We start from the raw sequence: 20,129 nt of genomic DNA, 5'->3' as shown, positions 1-20,129 counted from the left end.
TGAGTCTTAATATACCAGTAGAAGAATTTGAGAATGATTTGATAATGAGAGAACACAACAGATTTAGACGCGACCAGGTAGATTACCCGGTAGGGCAATTTTACACATTTGTGAAAATATACAATAACCGCACAGGACACTTATGAACACAACAACCCAAAATAGCTTCTTACCGGTCACTATATCAGTTGGAAGTGAGCTAGAAGCTTCGACTAGCAGAAGACGTAAAAAGATATTGCAAGTACAATATTCAGAGTACAGCAACAGACACGAGGACAAGCAGTATTATAACCGAAGAAAATCCAGACACTACAAGAAAACAATTCATCCAGACAGTACAAGAAAAAATATAGAAGAGCATGCCACAGTTCAAATGAGAACAAGACGCAAAGAACAAGAACAGCCGCCCGGAAAATAACTGTGAATCTACCCACAGCTATCCTAACACTGAAGAAAAAGATATGCTTAGTAGTGATTAGTCTTCCTCTGTTCGGCTGAGGGGCCGATGGATCAAAAAACACAGATATGTTTAAGTTTTTCTGCAAAATGAAACTTCACTCTTCCTTCAGTGATAGACAAGGATAACCAGAAAAAACTATGCCAACCAAAATGTCAACTCTCACCAACCAGGAATTGGAAGGCATACAACTCCTTACAAGTGTATTGGACCCCAACCTAATGATTGTCTATGGCTTAGAGAACTTTGCCCAAGATTGTAGAGTAGATATCTTTCACACCAACAAATCAGACCTAAGGCATTTACACCTATAATCTTTGCAGGCACCTCCACTGACCTCTTTCAAATTGCTGTTTTAAAATACCTGGATCAGGTATTTTCCAAATACACCAAAGAAAACAGTATATGACCAGTCAAGAATGGCTGTTAATCAATACCCTGAAAAGACAACTAACAGAAGAAACATGCAACAAAAACGTGAATATAACCCAACTGCTCTATCATAAAAGACCCAAACCAGAATTTGAAACAAGGTACTCAAGAGAGCAGAGAACTACATAGCTACATAGAACACATTTACAAAGGTAATATTGTACCTATTCCCTAAAACCCATAAAGGTGTGTTTCTGCCAGTAGGTCAGCCCATCATACCTGAAATAGGTTCAATCTGCTCTGAAATAGGAGAATACACTGATCTGCAACTTCAACTTTTTATGAGGGGCCTCTCCTCTCTTACGAAAAGGATACAAAGGATGTGCGTCAAGATACTGAATGGCTACTAGATCATATCCTCGCAATAATTAATGTAGTAAAGTCTTTATTCCTCATATAGGATTTCCAATGGTATTGCAGCAATCAAGAAAACTCTATCAACAAACAAGCACCTAGATGATTCTTGATATGCTGGATTTCAGTTTACATGACAATGTCCTCACCTTCAATCAGGATTTCTATCTAAAACTCCAAGGGACTGTCGTGGGAGCCAGGTATGTCGGAACTTATAACTGCCTTTTTTGGGGGTTCTTGGAAGGACATTGGCTTTGGCATGAAAACTTAATTGGATACACAAGGCAGATACAATGATGATAAACTGGTCTACTGGCATTGAGAAAAATAGAGATTTAAAAAATACATCAACAGGATAAACATCAACGACTTCAACATTGAACTTACAAATCACATCTCCACTGCATAGATAGAACATCTGGATTTTGCCACGTACATCTAATCAAACAAACTCCATACCGAACCACACACAAAAGAAACAACATGCATTCTGTAGTACATGGAGATAGTAGTCACCCAAAACACATTGTACATTTTTCAAATGGGAACCATTACTTATCAGACATAATAAGCTGTTTCAACAAAAAGCACCCAGAAGAAGCAGATAAATGGTACACAGAGGAGAGGAGAACACAAGTCATTGCAAACAGCAGTCAGTTAAACAGACACTTTTGAGCAACAAACAGAACTTTGGAGACCAAATTATTTGTTTTACCACCAAATTTCAAGCGGGACATTTCCCCATTTGAAAACATTTACAAACCCTTGCATCTTCTCAAGAACAAACTTACCCTGATTCACGCAATTTCTAAAACATCATAACTATCCTTCAGAAAAGGGACCATCTCAAGGACTTCATACGCAAATCGGAATTTAAGGATAACAGCCAACAAATAACACACCAACCTCTCCTCAGACCAAACATTTAATTCAAATGCCACATCTGCTCAATGTTTAAATTCATAGAAGACAATAAAACAGAACAAATCGAGAAAGCCTAACTCACAAAATTGCTACAAACTGACCTAAAATAGCACTTTAGTGCTCTACATGGTCACCTGCACATAGGAGTAAAGATATGTAGGTATTACCACTTTACAACGATACATACAACAATATGAAATGGTTAGCTTAAATACACCACACAAGCATAACAGTGTTCCAAAGCCATGTAATCATCTAATAATGACTCTCAACAAAAGTCTCCACACGTCAAGCAACAGACAAAATGAGCTGGGAAGTCCTTTGGCACACACACTAAAATACATAGTGCAGGATCGGACATACCCTTTCCATCCAGCCCACTCTACAGACAGCCAAATCACATCTCACCAAGTATCACACCAGACCACCATCACTCTGTTCCCCAAAAATCGCAATATTGGGAAGGGGGCCCAGACTCCGAAAGCGGTACTGGACATACAACACAACAACATCACTCACCTCAGAATCTTTCAGAGAACAGCATATCACATATCGCTGCACCGCAATACAAGACAATTCATCATCAGGCCACTCCTAATCACATTGTACCACGCAATAACAATCACCACCAAACAAACGGTGAGGTAGAATTCACACAGTCCCTGCCTCATCCACTACCTCACCTGGCAACGTGTCACTTTGCACCAGACCACAAAATATCTAACACTGGAACCCACCAAAACAATTCCCCATGTCCTGATGAGAAATGTATGTATTGCCCTGCCCACCAGGAACGTTGGCTGTGTAATAATATTTAGTACCGACTGTAGGTTTGATGGTGAAGGACTAGTGGGAGCAAACCCAGAATACCCTGCATGTTTCATGCCGACAACTCAAAAGAGGCTTTTAAAGCCAGTAGAATCGCCTGGAAGCGCCCAGAAACAAAAAAGCAATCAACATTTTGAGCCCAGTACCTGATTCAACGTCATGGTGGGCCCCCATGCATTCTGGGAATTGTAGTAGTAGATTGCTTCAAGTGATTAGTACACCTGAAGGCAATTATTTGTAGCTTAAAATCACAGGACTGGAAACAGTGCGTGCAATAATATGAAGGGAGGCGGCACCCTTTACACTGGGGCACCACAAAGTCATTATGGACACTATTACTAGCCCTAGACTTGTGTGTTAAGCTAATGCATTCTGTGTGTTGTACACCTATTTTGCGTCCATTTAACTAATTCGACTAACACACCTGAAATCAATGGTTTGCGGGTGAAAAAGACTAGAGACAATGTCCTAAAGACCTGCACTGAGGTGGCCATCAAATATTTTGAGAGGGCAATGAAGAAAATCCTTGCGGTGTGTTGTACAATCTCCTGAAACACCACTTTGATTTGTGAGAGGTGGATGGCCCGGTGCTTGTATTATACCAGATGGCATGGGCTTTTCACGACACACGAAGCAATCAAGTGAAGCGTGAATGATATTTTGATATCAAAAGACCGTTTCCAAAACCGCCGTCAACCCTTATTCGATCAGTAACAGGAGTTATAGGTCACAATGAGACAAAAACACAAAAAGCACATTCTCGAGGATTTCTTGCCTAGACTGAAATGTGCCAAAAATTATGACTAACCATTTGCTGCTGAAATAATTATTCCAGGGGTAATATTGCATTGCGCAGCGGCTATCTCAGAAAAGGCATGCGTATCAGCATCACGGTGCACTAATACGTATGCCATCAGTAACTTGGATTCAAGAAGACCAGTTCAGGAGTCGCACACATGTTGTAAACATGCCCTGGCAGTGAAGGATCATGTGTAGGTTGAGGGGTAAGGCTCGATGGTATCAAAGGAGGAACCCAAAACAGCCCACCTGCTCAACTCAGGTGATTAAAGCTTTGTCCTAATTTAGGGTATGACGGCTTGTAAAGATGGTAGTCTTCTTCTTTGCCCTCAACACTTAGTTCTCTCATCCACACATACCCCCCAGACTGCCCTGCCTGCAGCATTCCTGCTTGTGACTTATTCTGAGAAATAAAAGCACCTTTAATGAGCTCCTGCAAAAGATGCTGGGCCTCCTGTGGACAATGAGAAATAGCCCAATGCTCACCAAAATAGGCGCCAAATAACTGACAAACCACATCAAGTAACCCTTCTGCTGTTTGGGCCCGCCCCACAGCAGGTGTCATTGAACTCACTTGCAAAGAGTTTATGGATCTCCCAACAAAACAAATCAACAAATAGATCAGCAAAGCACGGTTTGAAAAAGAGAAAACCGCCTAAAACCTGCCTACGGTAAGCAATCCTGTGCAGTAAGTCTGACCATTGACCCTGATAAGAGGTGAACATTTTGTTTTCCTTTGTGGTGGTGAATTATCCAGTCAGTCCGAAGGTCACAGTTGGAAACCAACAACAGGCTTAAATAACTATACAAATATGTATCTGGGACCACGTAATAGCTGCAACTTGGCCCGAAAGCCAACACCGGGCTAAATACATGCGAGACTGAAAGGATTCACACGTGCACCACACTCTTACGCAATCCAAACACCAGCTAAACAAACACGGGTGGTCAGGCAAACTGCTGAGACTGAATTAGCAAAAGCACAAGACCCAATCTCCCCCTCCCCCAAACAAAATAATCCGTGTGCTATTCCATCAGAGTGACCCTAGGGGCACAGCAGACATTTTTACCATGTAGCTGTGGGGTCCTGCATGGTGAGGCCAGAAGACTTGCAAACTATTGCTTGTACCTGCAAAGCCGAAAATACTCCGCGCTAGCGCTTACTTATGCTAGATGAACCTGGGCTATCCCACGAGTCAGCGGGATAGATCTTGTGTGGCGTGCCAGATCGCCAGCCATGAAAACCTAGATTCTCAGGGCCGCACTTGAAGATGTGCAGTCTTAGGTAGCCCTCCACCTCCTTGTTCAACTTCCCTGCTGCATTTCTGCAGTGTCCATGTATGTATGTATTTATTATTTGTAAAGCGCGCTGTGACCAACATGGTATCCTGGCGCTAGCTAGACCACTATGTGAAGGCATCAACTGGGATAAGTCTGAGGAATTTTGTCTGACTGTTAGTGAGGGATGAGACAGGCTTTCAAAGACTTTCTGAACTTCAGCAGGTCAGTTTAAGATCTAAGTGGGGCTAGCAGTTTGTGCCATATCTGAGCTGCTTTTGCGGTGAAGGCACGTCCTCCTTGTCTGTATTCTTGGACATAGTTACATGTAGCTGATCAATGGGGTCTGCCAAGGGTGTATTTTCTTAGTCTGGCTTGTAAAGGTTTTGGTCCTTTGTTGTGTAGTGCCTTATACACAATACAGAGGGATTTAAATATAATCCTCTGTTTAATAGACAGCCAATGAAGATCTTAAGGGCATTTGTAGCGACAGAGTGTTGGGGTCTGTTTAGTGTTCATTTCGCTATGACTATCTGGATGCGTTCCAGTTTCTTTAGTAGAAAGCTGGGAGCTCCTAATAAGAGGGTGTTACATAGTCCAACCTACTTAATATGACATCTAGAAATCAGGGATCTCGCTGGGAGATGAAGCAGTGGGTATAGTTTTCTGAGGGCGCGAAACAGTGCGAAGCAGGTCCATGCAATTTCATTAACTTGCTTGTCCATAGAGAGGCCCTCATCTATAACTGCGACCAGGTTTCTTACAGTAGTTGAGTTGCCCAACGAGGTTTCCGTGGGCAGAAGCCAGAAAGTAGAGGGTAAGGAAGTAGGAATTTTGCTAGAACAACAAAGGAGCTCCGTTTTACTTCCGTTCATCTTGAGTGAGTTTGCGTTAATACATTTAGATATATCCAGGATATATGCCTGAAAATTGCAATGAATGTCAGCCTGATCTTCGTTTAATGATAAAAAATCAACTGGGTGTCGTCTGCATAGTTGACAAGCTTCATCTTGTGGGACTTAATAAGAGAGATTAAAGGTTTGATATAAATATTGAATACAATTGAGCTAAGAGAGGAGCCCTGGGGGACGCCACTTGAGTTGTTCTGAAATTAAAAAGAAATGGGGGAACACAAACAGCCGGACGGCGGTCAGTCAGATAAGGACCAGTACCACTATTGTCCGTTGTCTGTTATCCTACGTATTTCGTCAGTAGTGCAGATCAGTGCAGTCTCGGTTCCATGACTGGGACGAAAGCCACATTGCTCTTCTTCCAGCCAAGAGTAATCCTCTAGGTATTGCGCCAAGATTGTACGGACATAATGTTCTAAACTTTTTATTGGGAAGGGTAGGAGGGAGACTGGTCTAAAATGAGCTATGTCTGATGGGTCAGCCGAGGCTTTTTTCAACAGCAGCTTCACTATAGCCCTTTACCAACAGTCAGGCACTGTCTCAGTTTCAAGGAGTAATTACAGAGTTGTAAGAGGGGGGCCTGACAGTTCATCTTCTCATTTTCTCCATTGCTTTGGTGGGAGGGGGGTTGAGTGATGATCCCTACTTAATGGATTTATACAGTATTTTGAATGCCTGGAGAGAAATAGGGTCCAGCCTGGTCAGAGCCACTGAAGTGTGATCCAAAGGGTGTGGCATGGCAGATTGAGGAGGACTATTGATGTTTAAAGTAAAGGTATTTAATTCACTGGGTTTCTCAATGTCTTCTAAAATTGTTTTAATCTTGTTTTCAAAGAATTTGGACAGGTTGTCACATAGTTTCTGCCACTGTGTAATTTCTTGCTTGAAACCGGCGGGATTAGTGAATTCCTTGAGTATTTAAAAAGGTTTGTTTGCTTTATTGGAGGCCGCATGATCAGCTCACAGTAATAGTTGGCTTTAGCTTTTCCTAACCTATTTTTATAGTCATTTAGTGCAGATTTTAGATAGATATTGTCTTCATTTAGGTAATGGCGCCTCCATCTCCTTTCTAATTGTCTGCAATTTAGTTTGTCTTCTTTCAGAGTAACATAGTACCAGGGGGCTGATACATTTTTACGGGGTTTCTGAATAGTCAGGGGTATCATTTCATATAATGTTTTTAAGATCTCTTTTTTGAACGTTTGATAATTCACTTCTACAGAATCTGCAGTAGAGAAGTGAGCCTCGTTGAGAAAGGGTTTAGACTTAAATGTTGGGAGTTTGTGCCATGCTCTATTTTCTACCAGATGTGTGTGTTTTCCGGAGGTCCCTTCTTACCCACATGTAGGTGAAAAGTAATCAGTGAGTGATCAGTCCAGCACAAAGGGATGGTTTCCCCAACTGAAATTAGAACTTCTGGGTAGAAAATAAGGGCGAGAGTATGGCCTGCTGTGTGTGTTGGGCCTTAAACCCTTCTGTGCCCATGACGAGCTGGACTCGTCATGGAGCACCGTCGCGCTGTGCCCATGACGAGTCCAGCTCGTCATGAGGCATTCCCTGGGGAATCCCTCTGGTGTGGGCACCAGAGGGATTCCCCTTCACTAAAAATAGCGTCGCGCCGACGTCATTACACTGAAACTGAAACTGAAATGAGCCAAGAGGCACATTTCAGTTTCACTTTCTACGTGCTCAGGGGGCTATCTCAGCCCCCTGAGAACGTAGAAAGACGGGAGAGGTATCGTTGGAAAGGGGAGAATCTCCCCTTTCCAATGGTACCCCTCCCCAGTGGATCCCTGCTTGGGGATCGCAACAGCAGGGTGATCCCCAAGCAGGGATCCACCCACTAGACACCAGGGAGGGGGGAGCGGCCCCTTGGGCAAGGGCCTTTGCTCCCCCCTAATTATTTTGGCACCATGGAGTCTTTTTGCCCCCCCTGGGAGGCAGATGGGGGCAGTAGCCCCCAATCTGCCCCCCCGGGGGGGGCAAAAAGCCCACTAGACACCAAAAAACTAAAACCCAGGTGACCCCCCCTTGCAAAACCAGGTCATTTTGAGATAGGCAATTTTCATGTCGCCTCACTACGTTGTGGGCCCTTGCCTGTCGCGGGTACTTGGGCCTCCCACACGAGTGATGCACTGTTTTTATCGGGAGACCCGGGGGAACGCTGGGTGGTAGGAAATTTGTGACAGCCCGGTGATGCCACAACTTGCCCACACAAAAATGTGTGAAAAAAGTGATTTTTTCAGCTAAATTTGAGGTTTGCAGGGCATTCTGGGTAAGGAAACGTTGGGGGATCCACGCAAGCCATACCTCCCTGGAATCCCCCGGGTGTCTAGTTTTCAGAAATGTGTGGGTTTGGTAGGTTTCCCTAGGTGCCGGCAGAGCTATGGTTCAAAAACTACAGCTAGGCACTTTGCCAAAAAAGGGTCATTTTTCGCTACAAAATTGAGGTGTGTCCACGTTACGTTTTGCGTCGTTTCCTGTCGCGGGCACTAGGCTTACCCACACAAGTGAGGTACCATTTTTCTCTGAAGACTTTGGGGAACACTGGGTGGGTGGAAATTTGTGGATCCAAGTAGATTCCAGAACTTTCCACCTCAGAAATATGGGGAAAATGTGTTTTTTTTGGCAATTTCTTAGGTTTGCAAGGGATTCTGGGTAACAGAGCCTGGTGGGAGGCAGTCAAGTCACCCCATCCTGGATTCCCCTGGGTGTCTAGTTTTCAAAAATGTATAGGTTTGCTAGGTTTCCATAAGTGGCGGCAGAGCTAGGGTTAAAAAACTACAGCTAGGCACTTTGCTACAAAAGGGTAATTTTGCACTGTGAAAATGTGGTGTGTTCACGTTGGGTTTTGAGCCATTTCCTGTCGTGGGCACAATGCCTACCCCTACAAGTGAGGTACCATTTTTATCGGGAGACTTAGGGTAATTCAGATTTGTAAAGGAACTGTTATTACCTATTGACTTTCGATGCATTTCTGCCTTCCAAATTAAAGACATTGTGTAAAAAAGAAGTAATTCTAAAAAATGACTGATAATTCTCATGCTAGTATTCCCAATTTCGGAAATGTGTAAATATCTACTGTTTCTAAACTCTATATTTTGTTCCCATTTCAGAAATACATAGGTGTCTTTCATACCGATTTTTCCATGTACACATTTTTACAGAATAATTACTATATACCCGGTACATAATAAAAAACCATTGCAAGTTGCTGCTCAGTTTTTGGCTCTGGGTTCGTCGGGTTCTTGGTGAACCTACAAGTCCTATATATCCCCACAACCAGTAATGTCCAGCGGATGTAACGGTATATTGCTTTCAAAGAGCTGTCATAATTAGAAGAAGTTACAGGTGAAAACGTTGACACAAAAGGCTTTTTTTTAAACAAATTTTCAATTTATCCTATATTTAACTGTTAGTTTCTATAAAGAAACCTTGATGGATCTACACAAATAACCCCTTGCTGAATTCTGAATTTTGTCTACTTCTCTAAAATGTATAGCTTTCCAGGATCCATTATTGCTTTTGTACCCATTTCTACCATTAACTGGAAGGAGGTTGAAAGCACAAAAAATAGCAAAAATGGGCTATGTCCCAGAAAAATGCCAAAACTGTGTAAAAAATGTTGGGTTTCTGACAAAAGTCTGGTATTTCCTAAAAGCTGGGAAAATGGTGATTTCAGCCTCACAAACCCTTTTTTGATAACATTTGCAGGGAAAAACCCAGATGCTTTCATTTGCAGCCCGTTTTTCCCCAAAAAAACCTAACTTTTGCTGTATTTTGGCTCATTTCTGTGACCCCTCCAGGGGAATCCACAAACCCTGAGTACCTTCAGAATCCCCATGATGTTGGAAGAAAAGGAAGCAAATTTGGCGTGGATACCTTATGTGGTCAAAAAGTTACAGGGGCCTCAGCGCGCACTACCCCCAAATTGCCAAAAAAGGGCGTGGCACAGGAAGGGGAAAAGGCCTGGCAGCGAAGGGGTTAAACCGGTTGTTGGAGACCAATAGTTTCAAAGGTGTTCATCAGGTCTTTGTAAGCCGGGGATAGGTCTCCTTCTGCCCAAATGTTAAAGCCTCCCAATAAAAAAAGGTTGGTGTGAGTGAGCCTCATATCGGTGGCGAAGTCTAAAAGAGAGGGAAGGGAAGAGCTTGCGGTATTGGCGGCCTGTAACATAGGATCCCCGTAGGCATATTTTCCTTATGACCCTTTATCTGAAGTCCTAGTGATTCAATTCCGTCTGCATCGTCAAGAGGAAAGGCGGTAAAGTACCAGATGTCCTTGTGGAGAATGCCTAGTCCACCCCCTTTCTTGGCAGTTTGGGGTTTATGAAAGCCTTTGAACCCGTTTAGACAAGCTCTGTCAAGGTCGCAGATAGATTCCCCCGTAGTCCACGTTTCAGTGTGGAATATTACATCAAACCCCCCTCCCCCCGTGCCAAGCAACAGATTAATCTCTTCCGCATGTTTTGGAAGGGATCTGGCATTCAACAGACCACATTTTAACCTGTTTATGGTCATTATATTAACACTATGATTCTTAGTAGTGTCAGTCATGGGGGAAAAAGGCGGTCGCTTACCGATGCTTAGTAGTTCTTCACATGTATAGCAAATTCTATCTTGCGGAGTTAAAGTTGCACCGGCAGCATGACTGGTGCTGAGCGTGGCCGGAGCACGGATAGGCGCAGACGGGCTTGCCTTTGGCGCACCCGCTGCGCACGTCCGCTGACCAGACTCTCAAGCCCGCTGTTTTTAGCGCCTATGTGACGCTGTTTTAGGATGATGGCGGACCCGCTTCCTTACGCGTGCCGCCGTTGTCCAAAAGAGAGTGCAAGTTTTTCAAAATGCCCGGTAAGACACAATAAGATTAAATATTGTCAGTTAAAAGCCCCACAGTTAATCAAATTCAAATTCAGTCACAATAAGATTGATAGCCTTACAAATTAGTTTTGGCGCCCATGGGTTCCGTAAAGGCGGGATAGGTATGTAGAAATTGACCCACAGCACACAAAAGCACACACTGGTAATGTGGTTCCATTTGCCCACCTTTGAGCAGCTTAGAACATTTATCGAAATGCTTGGAGTCCTGTGCGTAGGCATGCATTAGAGAGACAGTGGGAGAAAGCAGGTGGGTATCATGCGAGGATGTGGTAGCACCACGGAGCACCATACTGTACCTTCCACAAAAACTTCCCTCTGGCACATTCTGTTGGTCAGATGGCCCTCAGGGTCAACAGAGGAAGGAGAATTGGGGTGGAAAAGATTAAGTAGCAGAGCCTTGGTGTCTGGTCAATGAGTTAGGGGTGCTAATTAGCAGGTATGGGCCAGACCCATAGTGGTTTGGCCCAGAGTGGAGAGATGGTATTGATGTCGCTGTCAGAAACCTGCCGAAAGAGGTTTGCCAATGCCTGGTCATATGATGTTTCTAAGATCCTTCTGACCTCTCGCTCCACCTTTGAACTGGGGAGTAGTGGGAGCGGATGGCCCTTTGGCCCATGTATTACCATTATCCAACTTGCTGCCAATGTGTCTTTTACAACAAACAATTCTAGTAATAGCCGGAGTTTCTGCTGGCACATGTTACAGTTGTCCACATGGCCTTCACCTTCAATGGCTGAGTCCGCAAAGGCAATTTTTCTAGATCAGTGGAGTAACGAAATTTGAGGGCCCCCTCTGCAAAGTACACGGATTTGGTAGGACTATGCCTTGATGGCTTCTGTGGGTTAGCTTTTCGGCCCAAGACTTTATGGCCTCAGGCAAGGCAATTTGTTGCCATCATAGCAATAGTCCTTTAAGGGGTAATGCCACTTCTTAATGGATGCTGTGCAGGGAGGGTTTTGTGCAGTGACTCCTCCAATACTCTTTCCCATTCGTTGTGGGGTAATGCGCGGATTGTTTTTCGCGGTTGATATCCCAGGTGATGTTATCATCTAATTCCTCAAGGCTTATTGCTTCAGGCATGTCTGTTCCGATAACTAGCCTTACTTACTCCTCTGTTGCTTGGGCTTCTACCTGCCCTTGAAGTGTGCCGGGCCTCAGGGGAAAGTCAACTAGTATGGTAGGATCTCAGGTGACCTGTAATGAACATTGATGCTTTACTCCAGCAGAAGAAGAATGCACCATGAATAATGGATATAAATGGTATAGAAATATGTGCTATGTCATTTAAAAACAATTCTTACCAGACTGGTAAATTGCAGCATTGTAAAGGTATCTAAATATAGCCTGCGTGGGTCAGTGACTCGCGCCCTCGAGGGAGTGGTTTACCCGAGTCTGGCATTACTCTAGGAGCCTGGACCCAGTTTCAGGTGGGTCTTTAAAGGACCCTTGGTATGCTTTATAACTAAGCTCTACACTTGGGCGTTATCATCTCTTAAGGGATCTGCAGGGCCCTGACGGGATCAACTGTCCAGCCATCCTCCTCCTTTCAGCCTCTCACACCGACCCCCATGGGCCCGTCAGAGAACCAGATTCAACCAACCTTAAGACTCTAGTCATGATGTCACGTGATAGGTCCTCTGAGGGTCACATGATCAGATTCTCGCTGCAAGCGCCCTCTCGGTCATACAAAGGGGAGAATATAACATGAGAGCCACAAACCAGCTTTAACCCCAATAAGTAAAGTACTGACACACAATTACACGTTAGAATCATATTATGTCTCTAGCAGGTGTTACTCATTCAACAAGCATTTGCAATGCAATAGGTCTCGCTTTTCGAGATTTTGAGCTATTAGCAATGTAAATAACAATGCCTTTTAATTACGCGTTTTGAAAACCTGCAAGCAATGACTAGAAGTACGAAGTGCACATAAATAAAAGGCTTTGTTATTTACAATGCCAAAAGGTCAAAGTTACAAAAATGCAAGTCCGACTGCATTGCAAATGCTTGTTGTTTACAGTGCTCGTGGGCACTCAGTAAATTCCATTGTCCCCCTCCCAAGTCTGTGTGAGCCAGACTTGAGTTAATGTTCAAGCCCTGCTGCTCCTGAACCGACTGCCAGGTGTGCTTCAGGACACAATGGCCTTTGAAATATCCTTTTAATTACTTTAATGTGCCCCAGGATCATGTACTCTTCTTGTGGAATGATCACCCTTGTGCAATGTGAGCCTCCTTCCCTACAGACACAGATATACACACCCAGTCGAAGAAACACGTAGTGCACCCACGAACACACATGAGTAGTCTAAAGAGACACCTTCCCTCATCAAACTGGTGTCACGCCCTTAAAATGAACTAAAAGTAACAGGTGCCACGCCCTTAAGACTGCGCCAAAATGCTGTAGAAATGATATGAGTGTATGAGTGACAGCCCTCCCCGGAACTGGGATGCTGTGGGGGTGTGTCGCTGGGGCTGTGCCAGGGTGTGAGCATGTGTTGATGGTTGTGTTAGGGTGTTAACAGTGTATTTAGGGTTAAGAAAAAAAGGTGTCCCTAAATGTGTGCGCAAAAGTGCCTTCGTGTAAGAGGGAAATGCAAGGGCCTGTTTAAAACTGTGCCTGCAGAGCTGCGATTGATGTGGTCTCAGGAAGAGGAGCTGTGAATAAGCAGGCAGCCCAAGTTCCCCAACCCCATGGCTTTGTGGCTGCCTAACTCTGGCTTTTGCTGCGCAGAGGTGTTTTTTAAAAAAAAAAATAAGTGTCTTTCTTAAGAAGCAGCTATGTAAATTTGAAATGCCTCCCTGACAAAGGTGTTGCAGCAAACTATCCACGACAGGCCTCAAAAGGGGTTCCAGCAGTTAAATTCCTAGAGTGGGAAACCCTTGTAAGGATCACAAGTAGTGAAGTGAAAACACATCTGCCAAAGAGCAGCTTTCTAGGCATATCTCTGGCATGTAGATGTCCAATTGATAGAGTGACAACAGTCGTGAGCAGAGCAAGGATGAGAAGAGGACAAAACTAACATGGGGCCAGTCCCAAACTTCCCAGGAGAACCTGAAACAGGATAACATATGGCCTGTTATGAATCAGGCATCCCCTTACACACAGGCCGATGCTGAGAAGTCAAAGAACTTAAAACCTAGAAACTGCTTCACAGATTCCCATGCAGGGGCTTTGTACGTTTAGCAGATGACAAATGCTAAAGGGACACATGGCCTGCGCAGAACAAGGCTGAGAAATGAAAAACTAAACATCAGCACAGTCCCAAAAGCTCCCTCACACTTTATAGAGGGGAGGGCTTAGAACCAGGGGGTCTTTGGAGGGACCCTTTTCTGCGTGTTGCATTGTTTGTTTGGTGCACCCTTATCGTTTGACCGCAGGCAATCAAGCCTGAACACGGTCGTGAGGAGCTTGGCCCAGGAAATGTGTTTGTAGCTCTTGCTGAGTCAACACAGCCCTGGCTGCTCCCACGTCTTGTCACTCTATAGATGGGAAGGTGTTAAAGCTGCTTGAACCCTTCTCCTGGGGAGGCTGGCTCCGGCTGATGTTTGTAGGACTTGATGGGCCACCAGTACCCTACTTGCCGAGGGGTGACATTTTTATAACATGCATTGTGCTATATAATTTGAGTCTCATGGGATGTAAAGCCTGACCTCCGGTCCAGACAGCACTCTCCCCGGCAGCTCCACCTGTTGGTTGCACGCCCGCAGTCCGTCTCCAGCAGGGTTCAAGCCTCGCACCCGCCTCTGCTCAGGTCATCGCGACTTTCGTCCTTTTGAACTGTGAACAGTGTTTTATTGTGTTTACTGTGCTTCCACTGTTCTTGTAGCACCTCTGCCATCTTTCCCCGCTGTTATCTTTTCCCGGTGTGCACCGCCGCCGATCCTAGTCAGTTCCCGCCCCCTGACCCAGCCCCACTCCCGCCTCCAGCTCGACTCCGGCCCCCCTCCCCTACATAATGGCGACCGCTGTGCAGTCGTGCCGCTGGCGTGCCTAAGGCAAGCCCGTCTATGCCCGTCCGTGTCTTGACCGTGCCCAGGGCCAGACCCCCTGGCCCCCGAGACCACCTCAAGACCTGACGCCACTACGACGCTAACACCCTCCACGCACTCAACGCCGGACGAATCTCAACCTCCTTCCAGGCCACCCCGAAGCTCACCCACGGACCCTTCACCTGCCGAAACTGCAGCTACACCAGCCAGCGCACACCTGCTCAACCTGCCCATCCCAACACCACAGGCAACAACTACCTCAGCTGTATACTACTCAAAACCCGCTCAGTCCACAAGCACATCGTTGAACTCTGGGACCTGCTCGACTCCTCCACCCCGGACGTTGCCTTCCTGGCGGAGACCTGAATGAACACCTCCTCGGCACCTGACATAGCCATAGCCATCCCGGACGGCTACAAGATCACACGAAGGTACCGAAACAACAACAAACTAGGAGGAGGAATTGCCATTGTCCAAAGGAACACCATCAGAATCTCAACCAACACCGAAGACTCCCTCAGCATGGCCGAACACCTACACTTCCAGATCCGAGTCAATCACACCACCACCCTCGGAGGAACCCCCGGGACCCCAACCACAGTTGGGGTCCCGGGGGTTCCTCCGAGGGTGGTGGTGCTGAACCACAATCAGATGGATTTGCTGAACCACAGTTCAGCAAATCCATCGCCGACCTCATCGCCTCCACAGACTACATCCTCCTCGGAGACCTGAACTTCCACCTCGAGAACGCCAACGACAGCAACTCCACAACGTTGACCGACAACCTCGCCAACCTCGGACTCAAACAACTCGTGACGACACCTACCCACTCCGCTGGACACACGCTCAACATCATCTTCTCCGCCAGCGACCACGTCAGCTTCAGCCACACCACCGAACTCCACTGGACCAACCACCACTGTATCCACTTCTCCTTCGAGAAACACACCGCACACAACCAACCGCAATGCATCCCAAACCGCAGCTGTAAAAAAAAAATCACCGAAGACCAGCTCATCACCACACTCGCCCGAGACCCTCCACCCGAGCCCTCCGAGACCAACGCAGCAGCCAACAACTTCAGACAATGGATCGACGACTGCGCCAGCACCCTCGCCCCTATTAGGAAACCCCCCAACAGGCACACCAACACGAGAGCTATCTGGTTCAACGCCGACCTCCAGAATGCCAAGCAAACCTGCAGAAGACTCGGGAAGCAGTGGCGCAATGACCAGACAACCACGCAGCCCTCATGAACGCAAACACCACCAACTCATCCGATCCGCCAAAAGAACCTCCTTCAAGGAACGCATCGACAACGCACACAACATCATAATCATTTCTGCTTAAATCAGACGTATAAATGCACTGTCAGGAGCTCAAATAAGGCAACGTACCGTTATTTTCATTCAGTTAAAACGCATAATTCAGCTTGCTTTTTTACATGACATTCATGCTTTATTAGACATTTCTGTAATGTTGCCCCTTTCTTCCTGTACAATGCCCCACCACAGATGACTAAGGCAGCTGGCAAGGTTTGAGGGGTTTATTCATGTACAACTCACTCCAGCAGGAGCGCCGGCACGGAGCTCCTTATCCTATTCGAATCGGCGCGCTAATGCGCCCCTACGATGGCCGCCGCCGGAAGTCCGGTGACGTCACGCCTAGCGTGCCGTCGACTAGACCGCAACACCACATCTCCCCCTTTTACAACACAATAGACAATGTCCCTCTCCACAATAGAACAGTCTTACTTGTGGTCCAGGTTGAACTCCTCGAACCTTCGTGGGAGCAGTATTCTTCTTCCGCAGCGTGTCCTCCTGCTTCCTGCGCCTGCGGTCGGGGTATTGCCCCCCCCACTCGGATCCGCTTCCCCACACGCTTCTTGGGGCTCAGCCCCACCTAACTCAGTCCCTCGGTCACCAAGCCCCGGAGTCTCGACTTCTCCTCCTCTTGGACTCCAGGATCCCTTGGGAACGCTTCCTGCTTCCCCCTCTGGTCTCCTACTCTCGCCTTTCCCCGCCGGTGTGGCCCCAGCTCCTGCCTCGCCATCCAGCTCCAAGTTCTGTTCAGTCTCATTGATTCTGGTGCATCTTGCCATCCGATCTTGTGCCCAAATCTTCCCGTCACTTAGTAAGGCTGATGTGGAATAGGGTTCTACCACTTGGAAGGGGGGCGTGAACTTGCTGTCCCCTTTCCTTCCCTGTGTAGGCAGTTTCACCCTCACCCACTCTCCTCTCTCCAAGGCGGCTTCCTTGGTGTTGTGCCTTGCGTCGTAGTAGTTCGTGTATACGGCTTGTGCTTTCTCCAAGTTTCTGCGCACCACTGCCGGTGACCAATGACTCTGCACCGTGAGCCTCTTCCAAGCTACATTGTCTCGGGTGAACGGTTCTCTTCCTCTCAGAATGCGGAATGGGCTGTAGCCTGTGGACGAGGGAGTTATCCGGTACGCCCATAGCATACGCTTGAGTTCTTTCTCCCAGCTTGCTCCCTGGCCGATTGCCGCTTGCACTGACCCCATTATCACCCTGTTGAATCTCTCCACTGCTCCGTTCCCAGCAGGGTGGTAGACCGGCGTGCGCCTGACAGTTATCCCGTTCCTGTCCATGAAGGCCTCCCACTTCGTGGATGTGAACTGTGGGCCGTTGTCACTGAGGATTCCCTTGGGGATCCCTTCTCTGATGAACACCTCCGTGAGGAATCCCAGGATGGTATCTGTCTCTGCGTTGTCATCCACATGGACTTCTGGCCACTTCGAGTACCTGTCCACGACCACGGTGAGGTACTTCTGGTTGCCACTGGCGTCTTGTATGGGACCTAGAACATCTATGGAGATCTCTTCCCACGGATTTTCCGGGAAGTCGAAGCGTCCCAGCGGTGGGCGCAGCACTTTTTGCGTCTTGTCTGCATTGTTGCATTGCTCACACGTTCTGACGTGTCTTTCCACCGCGAGGTCCAACCCTGGCCACCAATAGTCCTCCTTCACTCTTCCCTTCGTTTTCACGATGCCTAAATGTCCTTCGTGAGCAAGAGCTACCACTCTGGGCCTCAGCGCCGTCGGGGGTACCACCTTGTTGCCCCGGAACAGAAAACACGGGTTGTCCCCCAGCGACAATTCTTCCCTGACTTCCCAGTACTGTTTTAGTTCTTCTCCCAGCAACCTCTTCTCCGGCCACCCCTGCGTCACGTACGTTTTGACCGCCTTCACCTTCTCATCGGACCCATACTCTTCTTCCCACTCCTGCTTGCTGATTGCTCTTTCGTGATCGCTCATGAACGCCACTGCGTACTCGGCCCAAGTCTCTGTGTCTTGCGCCTCTGCCGGTTCCTTTGCCGCCGCCCTGCTCAGGTAGTCCGCCACGCGGTTCTTGGTGCCTGGGATGTACTCTACGTCGTACATGTAGTCGAGGAGTCGCAGTGTCATCTTCGCAATTCTTGGGGTAGCGTGCTCGTGGCCGTTGGACGTGAGCACTTTAATCAGGGGTTTGTGGTCCGTTCGTAAGAGGAACCGTCCTCCCCACAGGAACTGCCGGAATCTTTCCACTGCCCACACGACCGCCAGCATTTCCTTTTCAATCACGCTGAATTTGCGTTCATTGTCAGCCAGCGTGCGGGACGCGAAGCTGATTGTCGCTGTCACTCCTCGCGCCGACTGTTGCGTGAGCACTGCTCCAAGGCCTCAGTCGCTAGCGTCTGTAGTCAGGGTCGTGGGAGCCGTCGGGTCAAACCCTTGGATGGGTATGGCGCCACAGATTTCTCTCTTCACTTCCTCGAACTCTCTCTCTTGTTCCTCCTTCCATGAGAACGCCGTTTTCTCCTTCAGGATCGACCTCAGGTGGTGCGTCTTTGATGCAAAGTGGGAGACGAACTTGCTGTAGAACTCAGCCATCCCTAAGAATGTCCGTACCTCCTCCTTGCTAGTGGGCGTGGGTGCATCTCTGATGGCAGCTACGTTGGATGCCTTGGGTTTTATGCCTTCCTGACTGATTTCGTGCCCCAGGTATGTGACTTTCCCCAGTCCGAACTTGCACTTGTCCCACTGGGCCGTGAGCCCGTTTTGTTCCAGCACTGTCAAGACATTCGCTAGCCTCCGGTCATGTTCTTCCGTGGAGGCGCCCATCACCAAGATATCGTCCTGGAAGAACTGAATACCTTCCATCTTGTGGAACAGACGGTACATCAATTTTTGGAAGACCGCCGCTGCCGAGGCGAGCCCGAACGGCATCCGTAGGAACTTGTAGCACCCGAAAGGTGTAATGAATGATGTGAGGTGGTTGCACGATTTGTGGAGTGCGATCTGGTGATACGCAGATGTTAAATCCACAGTGGAGAACCACTTGGCGCCCTTGGTCTTAGCTAACATCTCATTGATGCGGGGAAGGGGGAACTTGTCCACTACAATGTTCTTGTTGAGTTCCCTGAGGTCCACACATAGTCTCACCTTCCCGTTCGGCTTCTGCGCCACGACTAAGGGGGCCAACCATTCCGCATTATCGATGGCTTCGATGATCCCGTTGTCCTCCAACCTCTGCAGTTCCTCTTGTACTGCCTCCCTGGTGCGGAACGGGATGTTTCGCACTTTGTGGGACACTGGTCGGGCTCCTTCTTTGAGATGTATTTTGTGCGTGAACTTTGTTAGCCTCCCTATGTCGTCTCTGAAGACTTCGGGGAACTCTTCCTTCCACTGCCTTGCTCCCACTTTGGGGTCGTCCTCCATCATGAGTACTTGTATGCGGCCTCCTGGGTTCAGCTTTATTTTCAGCTTCCCTTGATCTTTCCATCCCAACACTGATGGTCCCTTTTCTGCCACGTACAGTTTTCCTTCGCACGTCCTGCCATGGAACTCGAACGTGAGAGGGCAATACCCTACCATGGGTATGGGTTCCCCTGTGAACGTCACCGGGTGGATGTCCGTGGGGCGCAGTCGGTGTGTTGTGACAGGTGCAAAGTCATCCTCCCATATCTTCCTCTTTATGATCGTGTAGGGGGACCCTGAATCTGCGACCATGGTGACTCCTACGCCCCCTATGGTCATGGCGCACCTCGGTTTCTTGTCGACCGCGCCGTCGATCCCCAAGACCTGGTCATCTATCATCAGGATCTCTTCTTCGTCCTCCTGCCCTTCTTGCTCTTCCTCCTTGGTCATCTCCTGCGCCACGTACTTCACCTGCTGCCTTGACGTCTTCCTTCGGCATACTCTCTCATAGTGCCCCATCAGCCCGCAGTACGTGCATTTGGCCCGGAACGCTGGGCACCCTTTGTCGTTGGCGGCGTGCC

The 20,129-nt window shown here is 47.4% G+C and overlaps 1 protein-coding gene across 1 annotated transcript in view; it reads right to left on the bottom strand.

Moving 5' to 3' along the window:
• Positions 1 to 20,129, bottom strand: part of GUSB (glucuronidase beta) — a 200,478-nt gene that overhangs the window by 137,421 nt on the left and 42,928 nt on the right. The gene's annotated exons all lie outside the window — the stretch shown is intronic.

The sequence above is a fragment of the Triturus cristatus genome, chromosome 3_2 (assembly GCF_964204655.1).
Source record: "Triturus cristatus chromosome 3_2, aTriCri1.1, whole genome shotgun sequence".
Lineage (NCBI taxonomy): Eukaryota > Metazoa > Chordata > Amphibia > Caudata > Salamandridae > Triturus > Triturus cristatus.
The sequence above is the reverse complement of the archived record's forward strand: the minus strand, read 5'-3'. Positions and strand labels throughout refer to the sequence as shown.